The sequence below is a fragment of the Rosa rugosa genome, chromosome 5 (genome assembly GCF_958449725.1).
Source record: "Rosa rugosa chromosome 5, drRosRugo1.1, whole genome shotgun sequence".
Classification (NCBI taxonomy): domain Eukaryota; kingdom Viridiplantae; phylum Streptophyta; class Magnoliopsida; order Rosales; family Rosaceae; genus Rosa; species Rosa rugosa.
This window is the reverse complement of record NC_084824.1, coordinates 23346377-23357706: the sequence shown is the minus strand read 5'-3', so window position 1 is coordinate 23357706 and position 11330 is coordinate 23346377. Positions and strand designations below refer to the sequence as shown.

Here is an 11330-nt window from a genome sequence, read left to right as displayed (position 1 = left end):
GTTTACCCATAACCTTAGAAATATATATTATACACATCTCTCAAGAACATTTATTTTTGTGGGGGATATTTTAGTAATCAAACAAGTTTTAATTCCGATTCATGAACATTAGTAAACAACATCAATTGTAACTAGTTGTATTCCTATTCCGATTCCATATGGTAAGTAAACCTTTTAATGGAAATGAAATATTCCTATATTGATTCTGTCACACCCCGAATTCTGAATTTAAGTAATTCATATTCGAAGCATGAACCTCAAATACCCTGTTTATAATCTCAGAATTTTTTTCTCAAAATCAACAGCACATTACACCTCTCGATAATTACATAAACCAAATCCTCAAGCTACTTATTACAGTACACTCTCACCAAAACAAATTATAAAGCTCAAGAGAGCACAATTCTCCTCACAAAACAAATGCTATAAATCTAATACTAATACTCTAAACCGCACGATCACTGCCCTGATTCTCCTGACCTGTAAGACTACCCGCTACACAATTTGAATAGTGTACCGGGAGTTGCAACAACACAAAACCCGGTGAGCTTTTGACAGCCCGTATGAGCAAACAAGAAAGAACTGTTGATTTATTCAATTATATTTATTATAACTCAAGTAAACAATCGACGCACTCACAATGTAATTCCAAAAATCAAAGAAACATATATAAGCATATTTATTCTCGATACTTCTTTTAAAACTCAGCGTTTGACTGATCACCACCAACAAATATTGCAACATTAATATGTGAAATAACATTAAAGCAAAGCATGCTTGATTCTCTTTCCACTAACACCTTCACATATTAACAATATATCACAAATAGATATTTGATCAAAATAATATAAGTACACTTTTCTTTTTAGTGAATTTTCGGATTAACTGGTAACAAATCATAAATACAAGTGCTAGGGTCCAACGTACTATACCCAAAGCACGAGTAAGCCAGGTTGACTGGTAACAAATCACAAATCCACGTACTAGGGTCCAACGTACTATACCCAAAGTACGGGAAAGCCGCAGCATACTAGGGTCCAACGTACTATACCCAAGTATGTATACTCAAAGTAAGCAACCTTCCTAAGAGTATAATAGTGCACTATCTGTAGGGACTAGGGCCCAAGGCTAACTTCCACATAACACCAAAACACATTTACCAGTAATTCACTTAAGCACAGGGTAGTAGATAACACCCGACTTCACAATTGTACTTCTCAGACATAATCAAAATCACCAAAATACAATCTTTATGATTTATAGATCGTATATATGTATATGTACACCCACATAAAGAGACATATTATTTCAAGACAAATCTTTATTTCTTAAAATAATTTCCACATATTCACCATTGGGCATATAAAATAACTTTCACATCACATTATCAACATTTCATTATTCAACAATTAAATGTGAGATTAATATCTTGAATAATATCCAAATCCATTCTCAATCATTTCATCACACCAATCACACGTCAACCAATATATATATTCCACGTAAATATATATATACGTAATCATCCGCTCAGGGATGACCACTAATACCAACTATAGTTCAAGCATAAAAACCGTGAAATTCATTTGTATAATAAAATCATTTTACTTACCTATGGACCGTAGTTGATCAAGTCCATATGATTTAAAACAAATATTTATTCCATAAATATTTTCACACAATTATGACAAAAATAAAGTAATTAAATTTATTCAGTTCGTAATATGAACCACGTGAGGTTTACTCACCTCTAATCCAGCTGCGTCTTCTTAACAACTAAAACAACAATTTTCCCGAATTGTCCGCCAAATCAATCCGTCGATAACCTAATCCAATAATGATCTTAACTTAGCCAACAACTCATAAATGTAATTAAACGACGATCCAACGCTCAGATTCAAATTAAACGATGATCCAACGGTCGGATCCTCACGGATCGCCTTTAGGATCATCCTCCAAAATTATCACGAAGATCCAACGGTCAGATCTTCCTGAATCGCCTTTACTAACATCTCCACAAAATTATACGAAAATCCGACGGTCGGATTCTCACGAATCGCCTTCCGAATTACTATTCAATTATACGAAGATCCAACTGTCGGATCTTCGCCCGTGACCTCACAAAGTCACCGGGACAGTCATACGATCAACATATTAAAATTTGAAGTAAAACCGATGGTCTGATCTTCGCAGATCGTAAACCGAAGATAAAACGTAAAAACCGTAAATAGTAACGTAAAAACGTAAATCCACTATTTATCAACTTTTTCTAACATGACCAAGTTATATATCAAAACGCTCGTATGGATGCATAGATCATCGCCTAGATAATGAAAACTCGAAATATGGTCTGATACGCCGCCACAAGCGGTGGTCAGTGGGCGGTCAACGCGGAGGTCAACGCCGGTCAACCACCTCCGATGGCAAAGTGACCAACTACAAACTGGTTCAAAATGAAAGGGTGATCGACTTCCATACCTGGAGCTAAGTCTGGTTTGGCCTAGATCGTCCTAGATCAAGCTTTGAAGTTGGATTAATCCGGAGCGTCTGATCTGATTCCAGATTGAATCAGAGCCGTCAAAAAAGTCAAACCTTGATCAAGCGCTCTACACCCAAAATCGTCATGCAAGGCTTAGATGGGGATGATCAGGGGGAGGAGGAGATCACGAAAATGGGGAGGATCGGCCCGTGCAACGCCGGCACGGCCAAGATCCGGTCGGGTCGAATGCTAGGCTCTGGGGGGCTTCGATCCACGTCTGGGGGCAGTGTCGATGCAAGGCGATGGCACCAGGAGACTGGACCGCTCACGGCGAAGCCAGGGATGGCCGGGTCGTGGCCGGAGAACGCCGGAGGAGGGAGATGGGTCCGGGTCGGGTCAGTCGGGTCGGCTGCGTAGGGAGGAGAGAGAACGGAGAGTTTCAGGGACCAAAATGCAATTTTGAGAAACTTTCGTCCTTCCGAAATAAATCAGATTTTCCACCTATTTATAGAAAAATCACAATTTTTAAATATTCATAACTTATTCATACGAACTCCGAATATTGCGTTCCACATATGCACGCGATCGTATCGATGAGTTCTACAACTTTCATGAAAGAAGTTTTCCCAAATTCCGTACGTATAAAAAGTCAACTTTCTCGGCCCCCCTAAAAAAACGTTCGTTTTCGAAAATAAAATCGTTCGAACTAATTCCACAACTTCTCCAAGCTTCGTACTCGCTCCTACTATCGTGAAATCATTTCTAAAAATCCATGGAATTTAATTTGGATTTTCGGGGTATTACAGATTCATTCCTTCTTTCATTCTAATTGTCTCCAATTAATGATTTTTTTTTCATTCCAGTTAAGTAAACTTGTCATTAGATTAATCCTGAAATTAAAATTTCTCTTACTGTTTTCAAGCTAGACGTCGTTTTTTTTGGCTCAATGATGATCTTTTTAAAAAAAATAAAAAATTGAACTATAATAAAAAAAATAAAATAAAAGGAAACAGGAGCTTGATCAACTGAGGTTTGAGAGGGAAGATAGAGAATTTGTGAGGTTTGTGATTTCAGTTTTTACTTCAAAGCAATCGTACGTTATAGTTGAATCAGGGTCCTAAGTTCTTGCTTTATTTTTCGTTCCTAATTATTCACATGGTTTTACTTTCTGTACTATCACTGAAAGGAGTAAGAGTTCACTTATTGCTTAAATAATTATTATTTGGGCTAAATACTAGTTACTACCCTGAAGTTTAGGTCCGAAATCAATTCAGTCCATGTAGTTTCAATTTCATCCAAAACACCCCTGCAGTATCAAATCTAGTCTAATAGCTCATTCCGTTAATTAGGGGTGGGCAAAAAACCGATTTGGACTGAAAAACCGGCCGAACCGGACCGGAATTCCGGTTCGGTAACCGAACCGCTTGCAAAAACAACTGAAAATTGCATTTAAATAACCGAACCGGATTTTTCCGGTTCGGATCCGGTTTTGGTGATTCAAACCGACCGTTAAAAACCGAACCGCCCGAATTAAAAATATATGTATATTTTTGAATTTTTCCCGAACCACCCGCTTTATTTCACGTGCACCCACCCACTAACTCAACACCTACTATAAATAATAATAATCCTAGTAGCTTTTCCTCCACCCCCTAACTTAACACCTACTATAAATAATAATAACCCTAGGTAGCTTTTCCAATTATCTCAGTATCTCACCTCAGCCGTCTCCCTCTTCTCTCTCTCACTCCTTTCTTGTCTCACCAGTCGCCCCTCTCTCACCCGCGTCACTCTCATCCTCTTCTCTCTCACGTCTCAGGCTCTCAGCCCTCTCTCTCTCTCGTCTTAGCCCTCTCTCACCCTCTTCTCTCTCACCATTTGCATACCAAATTCAAGCCGTCAACATGAGGTCCACTGCGTCATCAGATCCATCCACCACGTCATAGCAGCTGTGCTTCTATCTCTCTGTCTCTCTCACAGTCTTCAACCCTTGCATATCTTCTCTATTTGGGTTTGTATATATATATTATTCAAATTATGGCTTATGATTTTTGAATTATGTGTTGCAGGGAATCATAGCAGATCTGGATCTGGAGGGGTTGAGATGAAGTGGGAAATTTGTTTTGTAAATCTTGTAAATGATATGTTGTTTGTAATCTTGTAATCTGTAAATCTGGGCTATTGCTTGACCAAGAATCTCACCTTCTTACGATCAATCTATAAAAAGTATATAAAAGAAAAGATAAAGCTCAGAAAATTTGGTAGTTATTTGTTAATTTTTTGCTATATGAGAAATAGGGGTTGAAATTGGGTTAATCAGTATAAAAATTATAAGTTAGTAAAGGCAAATAAAAACAGACATTTGAGAAAAAGGAAAAAAAAAAGCCCATTAAAATAACCCGAACCGACATGGGCCGACTCGAAAATTCGGCCCAACCGAATATTCGGCCCAATCATTTTTTAGTCGGTTGTCGGTTTGGGCTTTGGGCCTAACCGACTGTTTCGGGTCGGAATCGGTTTGGGCCTGAAACCGACCCGCCCCGACATATGCCCACCCCTACCGTTAATTGAAACCGTCAGTATCTGACGTGGCATGCCAAACTCAACAGTAGTGGGTCCCACTTGGAAGGGAAATTTCCAAAATTGTCTTTGGCTCGTATTTGACCCAGATTACTACCAAAAACCCTATTACGCGTCCCATTTCCCGACCTTCCTCCTAAAACTATACCAAATCCAAAAAAAAATAGAGAAAGCAAGAATCCTCACTCTCTTGCTTTGAAACTGAAAAAATGGAGAAGGCTGATTGAAGGCGCGAAGAAACGAATGCGTGTGGCTTGATTTGAAGAAGATTTCGAAATGGCCGGCAATGAGATCGACGTTTGGATACCCAGAAAAACAAATGGTGGAGATGAAATTCCTCATTACGGTGAGTTTGGTGTTTAGAGTTTTGGATTTCTGTTTAAAATCTTCTAAATCGGATTTGGGGTTTTGAAATTTCGAAATTGGGGAAAAAGGGATGTGTTGGGTTTCAAATCTTCGATATTGGGATTAAAGGGTTTTGGTGTAGGGTTTGTTTGAGGTTTAGTGTTTGAAATTTATGATTCAAAATTTTGATCTGGGAAAAAAAAAAAAGGTTTGGGTTTAGGGTTTCATATCTTCTGGGGTTAGGAAGTGGGTTTATGTTTTCTGGGTTTCATATCTTCTGGGATTAGGACCTGGGTCCATGTTTGCTATATTCTTCACTCTCTACTCTATTCTAGGGAAGCAACCCAGTGACGCTGGTTTATGCACCACGCTCTGTTGCTGTGAAAGAAGCACCAACTGAAACAAATGGCTTCGATTTCGATAGACTGCTGCCAACTGCGGCTTGGGTGAGATGGGCATAGCAGCCTTCTGAAGTTCAGCTTTTGTCTGTAAACAGTTTGAATTATGTGGTGTTCATGGGAAGATGTTCGTGATGGAGGGACTAGTCGTGTTGATGTGATACCCCGGACCTAAAACAGTGGGGTTTTATTTTTAATGGTACTTTTGTTTGTTTTATTATCACTTATCTGGTGCTACTTTGGTCTTCTCTTCTTTTTTATTTACTTTGATTTAAAGGTTTTGGTATAAATATATTTTATATTTATGTGTTGATTAGGGGAAGTGGGGACTAAGGAAAAGAAAGGAAGAAAAAGAGGAGAAAGAAATGGAACAGAGGGAGAAAGGAAGAAAGAAGAGAAGGAAATAAGAAGACCCTCCTTTTCTTTGGGAGGGGCATGCTGTTATTGGAGAGAAAAGTAGGAGAGGAAAGGGAAGAAGCGACGGGAAGGAGAGAGAGAAAAGAAAGAAGAAGAAGAAAAGAACAGAGAGTACACGGGAAAGAGAAAGGAAAGATGGAAAGAAAAGAAAGAAGAAGAAGAAGAAAAGAACAGAGAGAACACGGGGAAGAGAAAGGAAAGAAGGAAAGAAAAACAAAAGAGAGAGAGGGAGCACAGTAAATTAAGGTATTGGTGAAGATTAGGAGACTAGCTTTGTTTTTGGGAAATTACCTCCTTGCTAATTAGTTGATCTTTACTTTAGCGTGTTCCCTTCAATGGAGTTGTGGCCGGACATTTCCAAGTTCATTTTATGTTTATCATAATTACAGTAGGCATATGGTAAACCAGTTATGAGGAGACCCTGACTGTTAATTTCGGTGCCCAAGGTTATGGGTTCATTTTTGTGTAGCATATATTTTCAGTGCAGTCGTCTGATGTGTTCATGAAAAAGTAGGTTGACAGTTTGGATTTGGGTGCATATATGTTGATTAATAAGTGGTCTGATGCATATATTTTTTGTCATTATTTATGTGAGTGTAGAAAAAGATGGCTGAATTGAAGGCATTAAGGAAACAAGAAGCCAAAGCTACTGTTGCCACAACTGCACCAAAATCCAAAGCTGCTGCCACATTTACCTCGACAAGCACAAGGCCTCCGGCCTCAACTAAAGCATCAAAGGGCCAAATTCCAGTAGCTTCCAGATCATCTCAGAGGATCAGGGACAATGCCAAACAAGGGAGAAAATAGGAAAGAGGAACTAGAATGTCACATTAGCAAGCCCTACCATTTTTTTTCCAACAATGTTTTGTGTAACTCGGTTGGTAGCTCTAATGCCATTTTTGTTAATATGATTAGAGCTATTTGAAATGCAAACTTTTCTAATGTTGCAAACACATTTGGGCTGCCAAGTCTTTTGGAATTTAAGAAATTTTCATGTTTTGTATGAATGTTGTGAGTTTTGAGAAGTTGTGAGTTTGTATGAATGTTTTGACAAGTTGAGAGTTTTGAGAAGTTGTTTTCAAAAGAAAATGTTTGATGCTAAAGCCATATTATAATCAAGTACATTTCAATTATGGAGTTGTCTAAAGTTTTTTTTTGGGGGGGGGGGGGGGGAATTTAAAAAAAAAAAAAAAAAAATTGAAATAGGGGCTGTAATGGTTAGAATAGAGGTAGGGGCAATTTTGGATTTTTGCCTGATAGGTGGGGCCCACAAGATCTGACGTGGCAGGCCACATAGGCGAGTTAATGGATCCAATTTACGGAATGAACTATTAGATGAGATTTGATACTGCAGGGGTGTTTTGGATGAAATTGAAACTACAGGGACTGAATTGATTTCGGACCTAAACTACAGGATAGTAACTAGTATTTAGCCCTTATTATTTTTATTTTGTATTACCTTGTCATCCGCTCACAAAAGGGGGGGAAAAATCTTCATACATATGTACATACATTGCATCATTCAGTAATGATGTTAGTCGAGCTTCTTACATACTCTTTTTTTTTTCTTTTTTGATAAAGACGATCATAGGGATTTTCAATAATATAGAGGTAAGGTCAGAATGACCATTAGATATCATTTCGCTACATATAGACAAGACCATTCATTTGACATGTCATGCTCACTTATTGAAAACGAGCCTATTCAACTATGAAAAAGAGCATAGTAATAGGCAAATTAAAACAAAACCTAAATATTTTCTTTTCCCTTCAAGCTAGGGCTAGTAGGCTTCCCTGAGTGCAAAAAGGTCGACACTTTGTCAGCAGAAACTTTGTTCGATTTGGGAGGGTTTTTGTTTTTCGACCCTAATGATCTGCCTCTCTTTTTCTTTGTAGTAGGTACAGCTTGGGCAATCCCTCTAGGCAGCATGCCTTCAGCCGAAACAAGGAGACCTCCCGGCGTTCAATCAAAATCAAACCCAAAGACTTTGCTGAAAATTTGACCGGTGCTTTAAGCACTTTGACCTTCTTTGGTGGAGAGGTAACCCTAGCTTCCCATCCATTAGGTCACTTTGCATGATTTTGAGCTTCTTTGGAGAAGATAAAGGAGAACCAAGATGACCTCGCTTCACTGTTTCCTACTTTCCTATGCATTTTTCGACTGGAACTAAAGCTAATTTTCCATCCATTTCATTGTTCGTTTTCAAGTCAGTATTGCGAGTGACCATGGTTTCCTCAATTTAGATGAGTTTCTGGAACCAAACAAATATATTTCATGCAATGGGAGGCAGAATTGGTGTTTGGATCCCTTGAAACCTAAAAAGCTCCTCCTATAAAGCTGCCATTGGAAAACCCGGTAAATGGACTAGGTAGCTCCATTATGTTCTCCAAGGTCATCCTGTCAACCGGTTTCGCCACCGGCCTTCCTGCTAAGGGGCAATTGCCATGCTCATGAAAAAGCAATAAGCTTTTACTATTATATGAAGAGTTTGATTCATAAATTTATTCTTAAATTGTATATAATTACCTTGTAGGTACTGATAAATGTAGTCATTTTCGATGAAAGTATATTCCCAACGACAATAAATTTGTGGTAAAAAAAAAAAAACAATTTGGATAAAAAAAGATTAGTAGTTGGAACTAAATATTCGAATGTATTTTATTTTAGACAGGCAAAATACCATTGGAAAATGATTCAAATTTCATAACAAACCAAAAATATTGCATGATATTTAGTCTAAGAATATGATTGATGACATTTTTAGTTTTGATGGCACCGGTAGACCTAATAAATGAATCCTGTTGGAAATAATTTATCACTTTTAAATTATTATTTTTTTGAAATGAAATTTTCATTGAATTAGCGATTGAAATCGCTCAAGAGGGTATTCCAATAGGGAGCATACAAAGGCCAGAAACGCCTAGGTCTTAGAGCTAAGGTAGAGCAAACTAGATGATGTACTACATCAACCAGTTGTTCTTGTACAATAAAACTTTTCTAGAAGAACTAGCAAATTCTAAAGGTAAACTCTCATCATCCTCAAAATAATTACCAACAATGGAACCATTGTCATGACCAGAGAATTGTAGCCCCAACAATCAAAATTTGTGAACCGGGTATGCAAAAGATTAGCAGACCAATCAAAACTAAACTCGACCCAACATAAGGGACACTGCTCGCCAATGCATGCAATTGTGGTACTCACAGCCTGACTATACCAAGACTTTTTATAGAATCTAGAAAGGCTTAATCCACTTGAAAATAAACGCGGCACACCCAGAGGGATAGTTCAAAGTAACATAGAGACAGGCAAAAGGTCAGCATATGTGTGGCGTGGGCTTAACACCAGCCCATCTGGGTAACCTAGATTTCTGTGGGCACTAAAGCGCCCCACCCGTCGTCTACAACCATCCCCACCACTAGAACAAAAGTCGCAACCCCCCCCCCGGGCGCCTAGGAGTACCTTTATCAGATCTCGCGCTAGCAGACTTGCCATCTCCAGCCTCTCCTCCAATCTCGACAATGATCGAGACAGGAACAGCCACCAAATGAAAGCTCAGCCGCCACCGTGAAAGAAACTAGAATCCAGCCTAGCTTGATATTGATGTCGTTGCTTGAACTAGATCTAAGTGAATCCAAACAGAAGTAATCTACATCGTGCCGGTACCAATATCGACTTTAGCATCATCCAAAGTATCTCGCTTGTTGACCGCTTGTCGACTTTAGCATCACCCAGAGCATCCAGCGCATCAATCAGAATACCGTCGAGATCCCACAACATCATAAAGCCCCAGACCCAAAGTCATAGCGTAAAGAACACTGAGCCTATTATATCACTTGCCGTCGTCGAAAGATTGTTTTGTCGAATGATGAGCAACTTGCAGCCATAGTGAGGAAAGCTCGTACGATTGTGCGGACACTAGAAAGGAGGCACAAGAGGCCTCCAAAAAAGACACCTATCAGCAGCAGCGTTAGAGTTTTGGGTTTCAAAAAGGAAGAAAAGCTCTCGCTCTCTCCCATCATTTCTTTCATTTTTATCACTTTCAAATTATTATAAACTTAATCATTAAAAATAAATGGGTTTTTTGCACCAACAGTGTCTGAAGACTTGGGTGACTGACAATATGATACCCGAACTTACAAAGTTATCAAAGTAATACCCAGACTCAACTTTTCGTATCTCCGGCATACCTGCAGTCATTTTCCGTCACAACGCCGTCAATTTTGACCACATGCGAGACACGTGAGTCGCATAATGAGGGCAAAAAAGTATTTTCCCCTCTATTAAATCCTAAATGAATAAATTCAAAATTAAAAATAAAAACTGATTTTTTTTACTTTGTTTATTAACCAAAGATCCCAATCGATGGGGAGAGGTTTTTTGCGTTTTCTTTGTCAACTCGTTGACTGCGAGTGTGGATCGGGTTGGGTTGCTGCAGCGGTGGTCGGGTTGGTCTCGGACGCCCAAAACTGGGGCTGAGAAGACCGGAACTGGGCCAGGGACGAACATGAGTTTCGGTAAGTCGAAGTTGAACTGCGGCGAGGAGGGGAAAGAGGTTATCTTTTTTGAACCCATGACGCCGGCTTCGGGTCTTTTAGGGAATGGTGAGGCGGCTACCGACCTGGTGGTCTTCGTTTGTCAAGTCACGAAGTGAGGAAGGAGAATCGAAGGGGAGAAGCTTCATGGATTTCCGGCGAGCTTTCCAGATTCCGGCCGTTTCGAGACCTTCAACCGGTGGCCGTAGCTTCCTCTTGACGTCGTGGACGTCCTTGTGGTGTCGGATTGTCCCAACAACGAAGCATGAGTGAGAATCGAAGGAGAGATGGTGTAGGGATTTCACAGTGGGTTTTCTTCCTTTTCCGGCGACCTTCGATTTCAACTCAGATATCAAAATTGGTCTACTTGTCGAGCTCTACATGCTTCTGCACTTGAATTTCAGTTTGGTTGAGATTTGGAGAAATTGGGATTTTTTGCAGGTTCGGCCACTGTGTGTGGCTACTGTGCACGTCGGTGATTTAGTCTATTTTGGTCATTTCCCATAGCTTTGATCACTTCTACTAGCATAATTAACCGAAATTGAAGAAGTGGGTGGGTAGAAGATAAATCACT

General features: G+C 39.3%; 1 long non-coding RNA gene across 2 annotated transcripts; it reads left to right on the top strand.

The window, feature by feature from the left end:
• The first annotated feature begins 4139 nt into the window (after positions 1–4139).
• On the top strand, positions 4140–7226 carry LOC133712720 (uncharacterized). 2 transcript variants are annotated; one of them, XR_009847566.1, is made up of 3 exons: positions 4140–5405; positions 5740–6001; positions 6820–7226. It is a non-coding gene; the product is annotated as an uncharacterized LOC133712720 (long non-coding RNA). The 2 variants fall into 2 exon arrangements; XR_009847565.1 differs by having other exon boundaries at positions 4140–6001.
• Positions 7227–11330: the final 4104 nt, after the last annotated feature.